Source organism: Schistocerca gregaria, chromosome 1, assembly GCF_023897955.1.
Source record: "Schistocerca gregaria isolate iqSchGreg1 chromosome 1, iqSchGreg1.2, whole genome shotgun sequence".
Classification (NCBI taxonomy): Eukaryota; Metazoa; Arthropoda; class Insecta; order Orthoptera; family Acrididae; genus Schistocerca; species Schistocerca gregaria.
Genome location: NC_064920.1, coordinates 1,127,070,108 through 1,127,086,678, shown reverse-complemented (window position 1 = coordinate 1,127,086,678; position 16,571 = coordinate 1,127,070,108).

The window sequence follows — 16,571 nt, the reverse complement described above, 5'->3', positions numbered from 1 at the left end:
AGCGCTGACAGGCTCACAAAATGGGGGCACATTCTGTCACCAGCATGGGCTGCTATAAAACCCTCGCCTTCCTTCCACTCACTCTGTTAGGTCATTCCATCTTCACCGCGGATAAGGATGGAATGTCAGCTCGGTTAGTTTACAGTACATTACATTTGTCGATTTCTATGTATCCCTTGGAGAGGAGTCTCTGGGATGTGAAAAGAGTCAATTTTTTTTTACATGGGTTCATGGGTATTATACAGTTCTAATGCAGACAGAGTTATAAGCTACAATACTTGTGAATTGTGAAGATATTCATCGATGAAGTAAAAGGCGTTGGTCAACAGGAAGTTCTTTAATTCTCTCTGAAACCGATCTTTATCACTCACAAGCCTTTGATATGCTGTGGTAAGTTACTGAGTACATGAGACCCATGTATTTGACTCCTTTTTGTACTAACGTAAACCTTTTATAGTCCTTATACAGATTGTTTTTGGTTCTGATTATTATAATCATGTTTTGCATTATTTTGTGTAAAAAGAGACATGTTGGACATGACATCAATGAGTATGTGTACTGAGAAGTAGTAGTTATAATATCAATATTCTTAAAGAGGTCTCTGCATGATGATCTGGGACTGACACCAGATACAATTCTAATGACTCGCTTCTGAATTTTGAAAATGTTCTCTTTGTGAGAGGAGTTTCCCCAAAAGATGATTCCATAACTCATTAGTGAATGGAAGTAGGCCGAATAAACTAACTTCTTCATTCTCAAATCACCTATTTCTGTTATCATTCGTACTACAAATGTAGATGAACTAAGGCGTTGGAGTATGACTGACTGATATCCCTGAACAAAGGACGGCATACGAAAAGACTTGGAAGGGCAGGCCCAGAGTTGTAGTCATTTGTCATTTACCAATTCATATATATTTTTAAAAAACATAACACTTTAAGAAAGTGCATGAACAACAGGTTCCAGTTTAAATATGCTCTGGAGTTCACCTCTTAAGATTAACCAATAATTAAAATCAACGGTAACATAATGAAATATAAAAAAAAATTCTTGATAATTAAAAAATTCAAACTATCTTAGCCCTTAAAGCTGTAACTTTACAGTTAATATTTAATGACAGTTAAATAAAAAATTTCTGTAAAACGTATTCCCAAAGCAATCTACATCTACATCTACGTGATTACTCTGCTATTCACAATACAGTGCCTGACAGTGGGTCCAACAAACCACCTTCAAGCTCTCTCTTTGCCATTCCACTCTCGAACGCTACGCGGGAAAAACGAGCACTTAAATTTTTCTGTGCGAGCCGTGATTCTTATTTTATCTTGATGATCATTTCTCCCTATGCAGGTGGGTCCAACAGAATATTTTCGCAATCGGAGGAGAAACCTGGTGATTGAAATTTCATGAGAATATCCCGTCGCAACGAACAAAACCTTTATTTAATGATTGCCGCTCCAATTAACGTATTGTGTCTGTGACACTATCTCCCCTATTTCACGATAATACAAAACGAGTGGCCCATCTTTGAACTGTTTCGGTGTGATTCGTCAGTCCCACCTGCTGCGGATCCCAGACCGCACAGCAATACTCCAGAATAGAGCGGACAAATGTAGAGTCAGCAGTCTCTTTAGTAGATCTGTTGCACCTTCTAAGCGTTCTGCCAATGAATCGCAGTCTTTGGTTTGCTCTACCCACAACATTATCTGTGTGATAGTTCCAGTTTAGGTTATTTGTAATTGTAATCCGTAAGAATTTATTTGAATGTACAGCCTTCAGATTTGTGTGACTTATCGCGTAATCGAAATTTAATGGATTTCTTTTACTCATGTGAATAACTTCAAACTTTTCTTTATTGAGGGTCAATTGCCACTTTTCGCACCTGACAGATATCTTATCTAAATCGTTTTACAAGTCGTTTTGATCATCTGATGACTTTACAAGACGGTAAATGACAGCATCATCTGCTAACAATCTAAGACGGCTACGCAGATTGTCTCCTATGTCGTTAATATAGATTAGGAACAATAGAGGGCCTATAACACTTCCTTGAGGAACGCCTGATATTACTTTTCTTTTACTCGATGACTTTGCGTCTGTTACTACGAAATGTGACCTTCCTGACAGGAAATCACGAATCTAGTCGCACAACCGAGGCGATACTCCGTAGGCACGAAGTTCGGTTAGAAGACGCTTGTGAGGGACGGTGTCGAAAGCCTTCTGGAAATCTAAAAATATGACTCAATTTGACATCCACTGTCGATAGCACTTATTACTTCATGAGTATAAAGAGCTTGTTGTGTTTCACAAGAACGATATTTTCTGAATCTGTGGTGACTGTGTGTCGATAAATCTTTTTCTTCGAGGTACTTCATAATGTTCGAATACAGTATTTGTTCCAAAGCCCTACTGCAAATCGACGTTAATGACATTGGCCTGTAATTCAGCGGGTTACTCCTAATTCCCTTTTAGGGTATTGGTGTGACTTGATCAATTTTCCAGCCATCAACAATCAATCTTGCATTAAGGTAGGTGGACACAAATACCCTTAACAGAGAATTTTAAGCTGGACAAGTCGAGCAATACATACTTTTACTTCAAAAGCGAAGCACTGTCGTTATTTTAAAATATTTATTACTAAAAATGAAGACTTCAAAAGTAATCTTCATATTAAGGGAAAATTTTGCTTGCAGGACACTGCCGTAGAGAACTTAAGCAATAAGGCTCACTAGCAATCAGGGTGAAGTAAGTATAACAGACTGAATTTAAAGTCGAAATAATCTGAAAACATGACGTCTACATGTTATGGTGACGGCGAACGAGTTATTGCCAATGTTGACTAATTACCAATGCTAAACAGAAACATGTAAATCACAGTAGGTTTGTCAGTAACGTCGATCAGGTGCTGGCTGCATGGTCTGGATCTGCAACGACTAAAATAATTAGAAGTCGTTGGTAAAAAAATAGTATATATTGTACTTAGCTGGTTGTACAGGATTCTTTTTGGGTGCATACATACAATTATAAACAGATAGCTATTGAGGCCTCACTTAGGCGATACGTTACTAAGCGCCTCGTTAGAGGTTGCTTCCTATCAGCTGAAGGCTATGCTACTTTACTACTTGACGTCCCGAGCAAGAGTGGACGAGAGCTCGCTAAAAACTTGATACAAGCCGGGGAGCGGCGCTGATCGCGAGTCGCGGGTCCAACGATACAATACGGACCGCGGTCGATAACTGCAACCCCTAACAAGTGTGGTATCGAACGTTCAGACTACAGTACATATAAAGGCAGGCATTGAAACAATAAGCCTTAGGGGGAAAGTGAAAGGCGGGTAAAACTCAATGTAATCTGCAGACAGACAAAACGAAGTGAACAGATTAAAGTCCAGAAAACATAGACTAACGGCCATTAAAATTGTTACACCAAGAAGAAACGCAGATGATAAACAGGTATTCATTGGACAAATATATTATACTAGAACTGACATGTGATTACATTTTCACGCAACTTGGGAGCAGAGATCCTGAGAAATCAGTACCCAAAATAACCACCTCTGGTCGTAATAAAGGCCTTGATACCCCTGAGCATTGAGTGAAACAGAGCTGGGATGGCGTGTACAGGTACAGTTGCCCATGGAGCTTCAACACGATACCACAGCTCATCAAGAGTAGTGACTGGCGTATTGTGACGAGGCAGTTGCTCGGCCACCATTCACCAGACGTTTTCAATTGGTGAGAGATCTGGAGAATGTGTTGGCCAGGGGAGCAGTCGAACATTTTCTGCATCCAAAAAGCCCCGTACAGGACCGGCAACATGCGGTCGTGCATTATCCTGCTGAAATTTAGGGTTTCGCAGGTAGCGAATGGAGGGTAGAGCCACTGGTCCCAACACATTTGAAATGTAACGTCCACTGTTCAAAGTGCCGTCAATGCGGACAAGCGGTGGCCGAGACGTGTAACCAGTGGCATCCCATCCCATCAAGCCGGGTGGAACGCCACTATGGCGATGACGAATACACGCTTCCAATGTGCGTTCACCGTGATGTCGCCAAACACGGATGCGACCATCATGATGCTGTAAACAGAGACTGGATTCATCCGCAAAAATGACGTTTTTCCATTCGTGCACCCCGGTTCGTCGTTGAGTGCACCATCACAGGCGCTCCTGTCTGTGATGCAGCGTCAACGGTAAGCGCAGCCATGGTCTCCGAGCTGATAGTCCATGCTGCTGCAAACGTCGTCGAACTGTTCGCGCAGATGGTTGTTGTCTTGCAAACGTCCCCATCTGTTGACTCAGAGATCGAGACGTCCTGCACGATCCGCTACAGCCATGCGGATAAGATGCCTGTCATCTCGACTGCTAGTGATACGAGGCCGTTGGAATCCAGGAAGGCGTTCCGTATTACCCTCCTGAACCCACCGATTCCATATTCTGCTAACAGTCATTGGGTCTCGACCAACGCGAGCAACAATGTCGCGATACGACAAACCACAATCGCATAGGCTACAATCCGACCTTTATCAAAGTCGGAAACGTGATGGTACGCACTTCTCCTCCAACGTTTCACGAGGCAACGCCGGTCAACTGCTGTTTGTGTATGAGAAATCGATTGGAAACTTTCCTCATGTGAGCACGTTGTAGGTGTCGCGACCAGCGCCAACCTTGTGTGAATGCTCTGAAACGCTAATCATTTGCATATCACAGCATCTTCTTCCTGTCGGTTAAATTTCGCATATATAGTACGTCACCTTCGTGGTGTAGCAATTTTAATGGCCAGTAGTGTACTTTAAATGTAAAGCCTTACTAATACAGATCCGTCAAAGGGCCGTTAACGCAATCTGTGTCTTAAAGAAAGGGTAAGGCTTACCTCTGTAATTGATGTTACTTAGCAAAACATTTTAGCCACCAAGAAATACGTCAAAGTCTTAAACTTGCATAGTAGGATCTAAAGCAATTCAAACACAAATTAACAATGGCATCTAAACTCCAAATTTTATTTTAAGAAAAACAATATACTGTAATAAAATAGATGCAACAAATGAGCCGTGGCTAGCTCGCGTTGATGTGTTGTTTGTCACAATCGAGTGGTGTCTTATTTTCTCTCAGTTACTGCCTCTGCCAGCGGCAGCAGCAGCGCTTATCGATACTAGTACTGCTGTACCATCTTTGGTGTGACCGGTATATTTCCGTTGTGGTGTGTGTGGAACAGAGCAGCGAGGAAGTCTCTGCGGCGAGAAGTCAGGCCGGGGCCGCTATGGGCGTGCATGCGCGGTCGGATTTGTGAGGCGCTAGCTGCGAGAGCTACGAAGTTCGTCGTCCACCGAACCTGGACGCTGAAGTTGAGTGATCCGTTAACCTGTTATGAAACCTCAACTGCTGTGACATTTCTTTGTTCATTGCCGGTTGTTGCCTTCTAGGCCGTTGCCGCAAGCAGCAACGTATGGTGTGTTGGAGTCGCCGAAATTTTGCAGCCGTCTTCTTGTATGATGTTTAACTATTGAATTGGTTGATACTTATCTTTTGCCTTGCGGCCGTTAACGTTTCAGTTACCTGTCCTGGTTGTTAGCGTAGTTTTCAGGCAGTGTGTTTTCCCCCGCTGTGTTGATGCTGTCTGGCGCAGCGTGTAGTTCGACAGCCTTTGGTGTTGATTATATTTTTGAGTGGGTATCGTGTCTTGACTGTATTTAGACGCCAGTTTTCAAGACGTAGTGCTGCTGGTATCTTCGTCCTCGCTGATATTTTGCGTCGTTGTGCTGTTGGTCGGGCGGAAGGGAATTGATTAGGTTGTTGGTCGGTCTTTCTGCCGTCCCTGGGTCGCGTTGCCATCCGATTATTTAGTATTACACTTGGCTGACAGTGTCACCTAAACTTACGCTAGAGTTACCTCCTCAGCCGACCCTTGGAGCACTTCTGAGCACCACTGTTCTGTTGTTTTAGATTGTGATTTTTTTTAGTCTCAAGTACTGTGCGAGGCCCTCAGGCGTCTTCTAATTTAGTTTGTTTTTATTTTAAGATAAGGCCTTCAGCCATCTTAAATTAAAACTTTGAAGATGCTTGCTTAAACTATTTTATTTTTAAAAAAAGGGTTTTTGCCCATTGGAAATCCTTATTATTATTCAGGCCTTAAGCCTTGAGTTGTTCTATGTTCAGTATGTAGCCTTCAGCCAAACTTAACGTGAAATCTTTTAATATAAGGCCTTCAGCCATATTAAATTAAAATTTGTTTAAAACGTTTTAAAATTTTCTTCTCTAACTGAAATTCCCGATATCCAGGCCTTAAGCCCTCAGTTCTTCTATCTCCAGGGTGTGGCCTTCTGCCGAGTTTTATGTAAAATTTTGTAACTGAGGCCTGCAGTCGTGTGTATTCCTTAAGGCAATTTTAATAACTTGTGTTTGGGCCTTCAGCCGTATTGTGTTTGAATGCTTTTAAGGGCATGTGTGATTAAGTGTTTTAGGAAAATAAAGTTTGTATGTTTTGTGAAGCTGACAGTGACTGATTTTGGCTCCTTTCCACACCTATAACCTGATGCGCTCTGTCCTGCGAAACCCGATTTCAACAAATTTCAAAACCATCTCTAAGTACTAATCAATCTTCCAATTTTACACCTCAACTTGGCCCTTAAAATTACATAACGTAAACTAAATATACACCAATGCACGCTGAATAAACCTTTTGGTATCTGCAGACAACCTTGTAGGTGGGGCAACCACAGCTATTAGTTGACATCCTGTGTGTTAATAACAGCTTCACCTGTATTTAGTCCTTCATTATTGGATCGCTACCGGTTTCGTAGGACTAAAAGCCACATCTTCAGGTCAACATATGACTGAAACATTAGAGCGGAAAAATTCAAAGTCTTTTTACCCCACATTCGTTGTCCCCCAGAAAAAGTAACTGCTGAAAGACGATATGTCATAGAATAAAAACAGATTCGAGTACAGTGAATTGGTCCGCTTCTCCGATCGGAGTCATACGTTCACATGAAGATGTGGCTTGCGGTGCCACGAAACCGGTAGTGATTCAATAACCAAGGACTAAATTCAGCTGACGAAGTTAGTAATACCCAAAATGACGTATGGTATCTGTTCCATCAAATTTAACTGCAACAAATCTCTGAGACCCATTAAAGACAGGCGTCGAGTGAGCAGTAGATAAATAATACCGATCGTAGCACAAGAAGTGCTACCCAGTCCAAACACTAACTTTCAGTCAACGTACGTTCAGCCAAACCCCCAATTACGGCAATCCGATACAATCGCAGACGACTGTCACAACCAGTAATGGCTACCTCCTAGTCACCACTGGCTCTCGCGGTGCGCAGGGCTCCCCCCCCCCCCCCCCACCCCTCTAAGGGCTGGCCGTCGCCAGGGAGCGTCGTACTCCAGGACCCGTTACTTGCTAAATCCCGGTGGTCGCTCAAGGCAAAGATAAGTCTAGAGATATACACTACAATCACACAACCTACCGAGACGCCAGTAAATCAGACAAATAAACTCGCTAAAGATTTGACTCGAGTCAGCAGGGCTATTTGAGTATATATGACAAAGTGCCTACAGCCACTGTCACCCTTGAGCCCACGAGTCCACAGACATATGGCTGTGAAGGGAAGTTAGATGCTGCGACCTGCACTCTGATCCCTGTTGATCTCCCGTGAATAAACAACCGACCTGGCCTAATGCGATTTGTTCAGCTTGAGAGCTGGTCACCTGTGCCGTCACTCCTGGGCAGTGCAAGTACCGGGTCATCTGCTGTATACTACTGCCTCTCAGGCTGTCCTTCTCGTCACTGTTGGGACATCCGACCACCCGCTATCTCAACAACCGACATCAGGGGCAGGCAGACTTCCGAGGCCGAGCGTCAGTGCATATTCACTCAATAAGGTTGCTGGGGTTCCGACAGGCGTCCACACTCCACAGGCACTCCGCTCAGTAGCGACGCACCAGCCGCCGGACCTTGCCACCGGACCCCCGCAACACAGACCTCTGACAACGCCAGAGCCAACGCATGAAAATTCCTCTCCGCGTGCTGACTTGCTACTATGTGCCTTCGTGCAACACGGGCTCGGCACGGCCGCTGCTACGAAGCACCGGGTACACGACACAGTGAATGTACATCTTTTGCTGATGTATGACTGTTAATTGAATGGTTTAATTAGCGCCTAGATACTCCACAGGATTCCATAAACGCACCTCCGCTTGTCTGCCCTACACTCACGTAGGATGCAGGATCTGTCTTCTCCTCATAATGCTTCGCAGAGTAATGGTTTGTGCATTACGCGAGGCCAGCCACGGTGACCGAGAGGTTCTAGGCGCTTCAGTCCGGTACCACGCTACTGCTACGGTCGCAGGTTCGAATCCTGCCTCGGTCATGGATGTGTGATGTGTGATGTCCATAGGCTAGTTAGGTTTAAGTAGTTCTAAGTTCTAGGGGACTGATGACCTGGGATGTTAAGTCCTATTTTTGAACCGTTACGCGAGGCTATTTAGGTCTCAAGAGATGACGGGAGATTTTCAATCTGTCTTACGTGACCAGCATCACACATAGAATTGAACAAAGTGAGTGTCTTACAGTGATGAAACATTTTTATTTGAAGAAATTGTGAAGGGTACCACTATCGAAAGTGCTGGAAAGTAGTCAGTGGTATCCTTCACTCATCGCTGGTTCTCTGGAATAATCGAAAATGAGCGCGCTTTTTCCGTCAGAAGGCACTGTCTCACTGTTCGGTTTAACAGCGCCCGAGCGTAGTCGCTCTCGTTTCTTTATAGGAGGCGAGGGCAGTGCCTCTTAGGTTTCGAGCGGAGTGCCGCATGCAGTCCAGCCACATCAAAAAAAGTTGTGAACAGCAGACACATGTTGATAAAATATTGGTTTGAAAGTTTAGCGAAGAACGATACGGCAACAGCGAGTGGTTTATTCTTTTCCGTGTCTGGTCAGAATTTCCAGAACGCAGCAACTCCAATGGCCTTGATCGACGACCAAGTCCTGTTTTGTGCAAGGTTGTTCCAGTAGAGGGCATACGTGCAAGGAGCTCGGATGTGGCGTTGTTTCGCAGTCACTGAACACGTCTTCATCAGCTGGATGGATGGTCTAGTATTGGACTTGCGACGGCGGAACGCCCATCCAGAGACGACTGAGACATCTCCAAATGGGGTAAGGCATATAATTTCCTGGGGCTATTTCTTTCTTTGCAAGGATATCCAGCAGGAGCTTACTCTACCAAGTCGTGATGCGACTACACTCCAGCGTTCCCTCCCAGAACCCCAGTGACGAAACTCATCCTAGATTAGAGTCTACACTAACTTTACACTTCCGGTTCGTTAGTATTTAAATGAACTGTGTATCTGTGTATCTGTGTATCTGTGAGTTATTGAACGCAGTTTTCCGAAATTCCTTCACCAGGGAAGACGAATGGAATATTCCAGAATTTGAAACACGAACATCTGCTAGCATGAGTTTCTTAGAAGTAGATACCTTAGGGGTTGCGAAGCAACTCAAATCGCTTGATACGGGCAAGTCTTCAGGTCCAGACTGTATACCGATTAGGTTCCTTTCAGATTACGCTGATACTATAGCTCCCTACTTACCACTCATATACAACCGCTCGCTCACCGATAGATCTGTACCTACAGATTGGAAAATTGCGCAGGTCGCACCAGTGTTCAAGAAGGGTAGTAGGAGTAATCCATTTAACTACAGACCTATATCATTGACGTCGGTTTGCAGTAGGGTTTTGGAGCATATACTGTATTCAAACATTATGAATCACCTCGAAGGGAACGATCTATTGACACGTAATCAGCATGGCTTCAGAAAACATCGCTCTTGTGCAACGCAGCTAGCTCTATATTCGCACGAAGTAATGGCCGCTATCGACAGGGGATCTCAAGTTGATTCCGTATTTCTAGATTTCCGGAAAGCTTTTGACACCGTTCCTCACAAGCGACTTCTAATCAAGCTGCGGAGCTATGGGGTATCGTCTCAGTTGTGCGACTGGATTCGTGATTTCCTGTCAGGAAGGTCGCAGTTCGTAGTAATAGACGGCAAATCATCGAGTAAAACTGAAGTGATATCAGGTGTTCCACAGGGAAGCGTCCTGGGACCTCTACTGTTCCTGATCTATATAAATGACCTGGGTGACAATCTGAGCATTTCTCTTAGACTGTTCGCAGATGATGCTGTAATTTACCGTCTAGTAAGGTCATCCGAAGACCAGTATCAGCTGCAAAGCGATTTAGAAAAGATTGCTGTATGGTGTGTCAGGTGGCAGTTGACGCTAAATAACGAAAAGTGTGAGATGATCCACATGAGTTCCAAAAGAAATCCGTTGGAATTCGATTACTCGATAAATAGTACAATTCTCAAGGCTGTCAATTCAACTAAGTACCTGGATGTTAAAATTACGAACAACTTCAGTTGGAAGGACCACATAGATAATATTGTCGGGAAGGCGAGCCAAAGGTTGCGTTTCATTGGCAGGACAGTTAGAAGATGCAACAAGTCCACTAAAGAGACTGCTTACACTACACTCGTTCGTCCTCTGTTAGAATATTGCTGCGCGGTTTGGGATCCTTACCAGGTGGGATTGACGGAGGACATCGAGAGGGTGCAAAGAAGGGCAGCTCGTTTTGTATTATCGCGTTATAGGGTAGAGAGTGTGGCAGATATGATACACGAGTTGGGATGGAAGTCATTACAGCATAGACGTTTTTCGTCGCGGCGAGACCTTTTTACGAAATTTCAGTCACCAACTTTCTCTTCCGAATGCGAAAATATTTTGTTGAGCCCAACCTACATAGGTAGGAATGATCATCAAAATAAAATAAGAGAAATCAGAGCTCGAACAGAAAGGTTTAGGTGTTCGTTTTTCCCGCTCGCTGTTCGGGAGTGGAATAGTAGAGAGATAGTATGATTGTGGTTCGATGAACCCTCTGCCAAGCACTTAAATGTGAATTGCAGAGTAGTCATGTAGATGTAGATGTAGATGTAAATTTCCCTGTTGTGCGGAAAAGGCGACTACTTCGTAAAATATACGAAATCCGTGAAAGGTGCTGATAAAAGCCAGTTTTAGGCAGAAAATGAATTTCGGTTGAAGTGAAATTAAAATTTAGAATGAAATAGAACCACAGTAGTGATTAAAATTTGGAAAAAAATTGATGAATGTAATTAATGAAGAAAGAAAATTATTCGTTAACAGTTACTGAAAATCACATCGTACTATTACTGCCATCATTTGCTCAAGACATCGCAAGCACTTCTGACTCAATGCAGTTGCGTAAAATGAAAAGTTATTTGTCGTTAAAAAATACACAAACAACATCTTTCAATGAATTTTACTTTATGAAGCACTCATTTTGAAATTACTGTTCAAGTTTACTAGGAACAAACACTTTGGTTAATTATTGTCTAAAGAATTCAAACTTTAATTACAGTTATTTTTTTCAGCACAGCAAGCAGGTACTCATTGCTTAGTTTATTTCATTTGACTTAATTCTTTATAGAAAAGCATTGAAATGCATCTCATGTATGAGATGTAGTGTCGGTTGGTCAGTCAGTGTGCTCCCTGCCGCCGTTGGATAAGCAGCTGCAGCAGCAAGTCGTATACTCCTAGCTCACTCATTTGTTACATAGTTTAATTCTTACTTTCTTTGCGTGTTTTCGGTACTTGCATTGTTTAATTCATAAATTTCGGGCGTATTATAGTACTTGAGAGTTGTAGCATCTCGTTTTTAGTACCTGAATAGTGTAAAATCGCGTAGTCTCCTTCCGCCGCCAAGCAGTGTGTCAGCAGTGCGCAAGTAGCAGAATTAGAGCATTTACTAGGCACTCTTGTATTTTAATAACCGTTTAAATTTTGTGTCGAATTGTTTGTGCTCTCTGTAGATTAATTCAGACGTTCTTTGCGCAACAGTTTTTAGCAGTTTTAGGGACTGCAACTGCTGTGTTCGGATGCAAGCTGAGTTGGCATCCCTTCACTCCCAGCTTCAGGCAGTGTTGGCTTCGGTCACACAGCTTGAGGCTGTTGCCAATGGGCGTCACTGTGGCGGTACGGATGGGGGTTTGTCGAGGACGGCCAGCTCGTCCCACGCATCCCCCGATCGGACTAAGAGTGTGGTTGCCGGGGATACTGCCCGCATTGAGGCTGATCCCTCACCCGTGGTAGAGTGGGAGGTCGTCTCGAGGTGTGGCAGGGGGCGAAAGGCATTCCGGAGGGCTGAACGGAAGGCCTCTCCAGTGTGTCTGACGAACCGGTTTTAGGCTCTGTCTCCGGCTGATACTGATGTTCGGCCGGAGATGTCTGCTTGTCCTGTTCCAGAGGTTGCCCCTCAGTCTGCAAGATCCGGGCAGTCGCAGAGGGTGGGCTTACTGGTTGTTGGGAGCTCCAATGTCAGGCACGTAATGGGGACCCTTAGGGATATGGCAGCAAGAGAGGGGAAGAAAACCAATGTGCACTCCGTCTGAATACCGGGGGGAGTCATTCCAGATGTGGAAAGGGTCCTTCCGGTTGCCATGAAGGGTACAGGGTGCACCCATCTGCAGGTGGTCGCTCATGTCGGCACCAATGATGTGTGTCGCTATGGATCGGAGGAAATCCTCTCTGGCTTCCGGCGGCTATCTGATTTGGTGAAGACTGCCAGTCTCGCTAGCGGGATGAAAGCAGAGCTCACCATCTGCAGCATTGTCGACAGGACTGACTGCGAACCTTTGGTACAGAGCCGAGTGGAGGGTCTGAATCAGAGGCTGAGACGGTTCTGCGACCGTGTGGGCTGCAGATTCCTCGACTTGCGCCATAGGGTGGTACACGGGTACACGGGTAGCAGGGGCTGTGTAGCGTGGACTGGGCGGTTTTTTAGGTTAGATGGCCTCGGGCAAGTACAGAAAGGGCAACAGCTTCAAAGGGTGTGGGGCAAAGTCAGGACAAGCGGGGACCAAGCAGCAATCGGTATTGTAATTGTAAACTGTCGAAGCTGCATTGGTAAAGTACCGGGACTTCAAGCGCTGATAGAAAGCACCGAAGCTGAAATCGTTATAGGTACAGACAGAAAGCTGGCTGAAGCCAGAGATAAATTCAGCCGAAATTTTTACAAAGGCACAAACGGTGTTTAGAAAGGATAGATTGCATGCACCCGGTGGTGGCGTGTTTGTCACTGTTAGTAGTAGATTATCCTGTAGTGAAGTAGAAGTGGATAGTTCCTGCGAAATATTATGGGTGGAGGTTACACTCAACAACCGAGCTAGGTTAATAATTGGCTCCTTTTACCGACCTCCCGACTCAGCAGCATTAGTGGCAGAACAACTGAGAGAAAATTTGGAATACATTTCACATAAATTTTCTCAGTATGTTATAGTCTTAGGTGGAGATTTCAATTTACCAGATATAGACTGGGATACTCAGATGTTAAGGACGGGTGGTAGGGACAGAGCATCGAGTGACATTATACTGAGTGTACTATCCGAAGATTACCTCGAGCAATTAAACAGAGAACCGACTCGTGGAGATAACATCTTGGACCTACTCATAACAAACAGACCCGAACTTTTCGACTCTGTAAGTGCAGAACAGGGACTCAGTGATCATAAGGCCGTTGCAGCATCCCTGAATATGGAAGTTAATAGGAATATTAAAAAAGGTTTATCTGTTTATCAAGAGTAATAGAAGGCAGATTTCAGAATACCTAACAGATCAAAACGAAAATTTCTGTTCCGACGCTGACGATGTTGAGTGTTTATGGAAAAATAAAATGCGTTTTAAACAGGTACGTGCCGAGTAAAACTGTGAAGGACGGGAAAACCCACCGTGGTTCAACAACAAAGTTAGAAAACTACTGTGGAAGCAAAGAGAGCTTCACTCCAAGTTTAAACGCAGCCAAAACCTCTCAGACAAGCAGAACCTAAACGATGTCAAAGTTAGCGTAAGGAAGGTTATGCGTGAAGCGTTCAGTGAATTCAAAAGTAAAATTCTATGTGCCGACTTGACAGAAAATCCTAGGAAGTTCTGGTCTTACGTTAAATCAGTAAGTGGCTCGAAACAGCATATCCAGGCACTCCGGGATGATGATGGCTTTGAAACAGAGGATGACACGCGTAAAGCTGAAATACTAAACACCTTTTTCCAAAGCTGTTTCACAGAGGAAGACCGCACTTCAGTTCCTTCTCTAAATCCTCACACAAATGAAAAATGGCTGACATCGAAATAAGTGTCCAAGGAATAGAAAAGCAACTGAAATCACGCAACAGAGGAAAGTCCACTGGACCTGACGGAATACCAATTCGATTCTACACAGAGTACGCGAAAGAACTTGCCCCCCTTCTAACAGCCGTGTACCGCAAGTCTCTAGAGGAACGGAAGGTTCCAAATGATTGGAAAAGAGCACAGGTAGTCCCAGTCTTCGAAAAGGGTCGTCGAGCAGATGCGCAAAACTATAGACCTATATCTCTGACGTCGATCTGTTGTAGAATTTTAGAACATGTTTTTGCTCGAGTATCATGTCGTTTTTGGAAACCCAGAATCTACTCTGTAGGAATCAACATGGGTTTCGGAAACAGCGATCGTGTGAGACCCAACTCGCTTTATTTGTTCATAAGATCCAGAAATTATTAGATACAGGCTCCCAGGTAGATGCTATTTTCCTAGACTTCCGGAAGGCGTTCGATACATTTTCGCACTGTCGCCTGATAAACAAAGTAAGAGCCTACGGAATATCAGCTGTGTGGCTGGATTGAAGAGTTTTTAGCAAACAGAACACAACATGTTGTTATCAATGCAGAGACGTCTACAGACGTTAAAGTAACCTCTGGCGTGTCATAGCGGAGTGTTATGGGACCATTGCTTTTCACAATATATATAAATGACCTAGTAGATACTGTCGGAAGTTCCATGCGACTTTTCGCGGATGATGCTGTAGTATACAGAGAAGTTGCAGCATTAGAAAATTGTAGCGAAATGCAGGAAGATCTGCAGCGGATAGGCACTTGGTGTAGGGAGTGGCAACTGACCCTTAACATAGAGAAATGTAATGTATTGCGAATACATAGAAAGAAGGATCCTTTATTGTATGATTAACTGATAGCGGAACAAACACTGGTAGCAGTTACTTCTGTTAAATATCTGGGAGTATGCGTGCGGAACGATTTGAAATGGAAAGATCATATAAAATTAATTGTTGGTAATGCGGGTACCAGGTTGAGATTCATTGGGAGAGTCCTTAGAAAATGTAGTCCATCAACAAAGGAGGTGGCTTACAAAACACACGTTCGACCTATACTTGAGTGTTGCTCATCAGTGTGGGATCCGTACCAGATCGGGTTGACGGAGGAGATAGAGAAGATCCAAAGAAGAGCGGTCCGTTTCGTCACAGGGTTATTTGGTAACCGTGATAGCGTTACGGAGATGTTTAGCAAACTCAAGTGGCAGACTCTGCAAGAGAGGCGCTCTGCATCGCGGTGTAGCTTGCTCGCCAGGTTTCGAGAGGGTGCGTTTCTGGATGAGGTATCGAATATACTGCTTCCCCCTACATATACCTCCCGAGGAGATCACGAATGTAAAATTAGAGAGATTCGAGCGCGCACGGAGGCTTTCAGACAGTCGTTCTTCCCGCGAACCATACGCGACTGGAACAGAAAAGGGAGGTAATGACAGTGGCACGTTAAGTGCCCTCCGCCACACACCGTTGGGTGGCTTGCGGAGTATGAATGTAGATGTAGATGAGGATTTTCTCGGGTTAGTAATAATGAATAGGATGATACCTACTTTAGTAAATTGTGTTAGGTAGAATGATAATCAACAAATGAAATGAGACAATTTCAGAAGCTGTACTGGTTTTATACAGATATGATTTTATGTATATAGACTTAAGTGGCGCGCGAAAATTTGTACCACGACCGGAAATCGAACCGAAGTCTCCTGCTTACTAGGCAAGTGCGTTGCCCACTAAGTAACCTTGGCACAGCGGTTCTCACAACTGCACGGATTACCCTGGCCTGCATGCCTCCCTCCTCGATCCAAATTCTCAGAGGAGAGCCGGGTCGATTTCCGGCCTAGGTACTAATTTTCACTCGCCTTTTAACTCTATATACATAAAATCATATCTGAATTGGATCAGTAAAGTCTCTGAAGTTGTGCCATTTGTTTTATATGAGTACCTGCTCCTAGATTTCAGGCTGGATCCTCTACTTACGTTTCGATGGTAAGGTGCAGTACCAGAACACGGAAAGCCTTAGCTGTTCTGTTCCTGAGGGGTACGAAGATAATTTGTGGAGCAGCGTGAACCAATGTGGCTTAGTGCCTGACGCTTCTGCCAATGAGCAGGACTTCTGGGTTCGAACCCGGCCTTGGTACAAATTTTTATAATCAACTTTGAAATACCCTGCTATTAATCATTCAGAAAAGTAGCAATGACGCTGGATATAGGGATCCAAACAAATAATTGGTTAGATCTTATTTCGTGTTGACTCGTCGTCAGTGCATGTAAGACATTGTTCGTTGCCAACGTGAAGCTCAGGCTCTTATTCTTGTAGCTCCACAATAAATAAAATTGGAAGCACAGTATTCTTCACTTTAACTACTGAT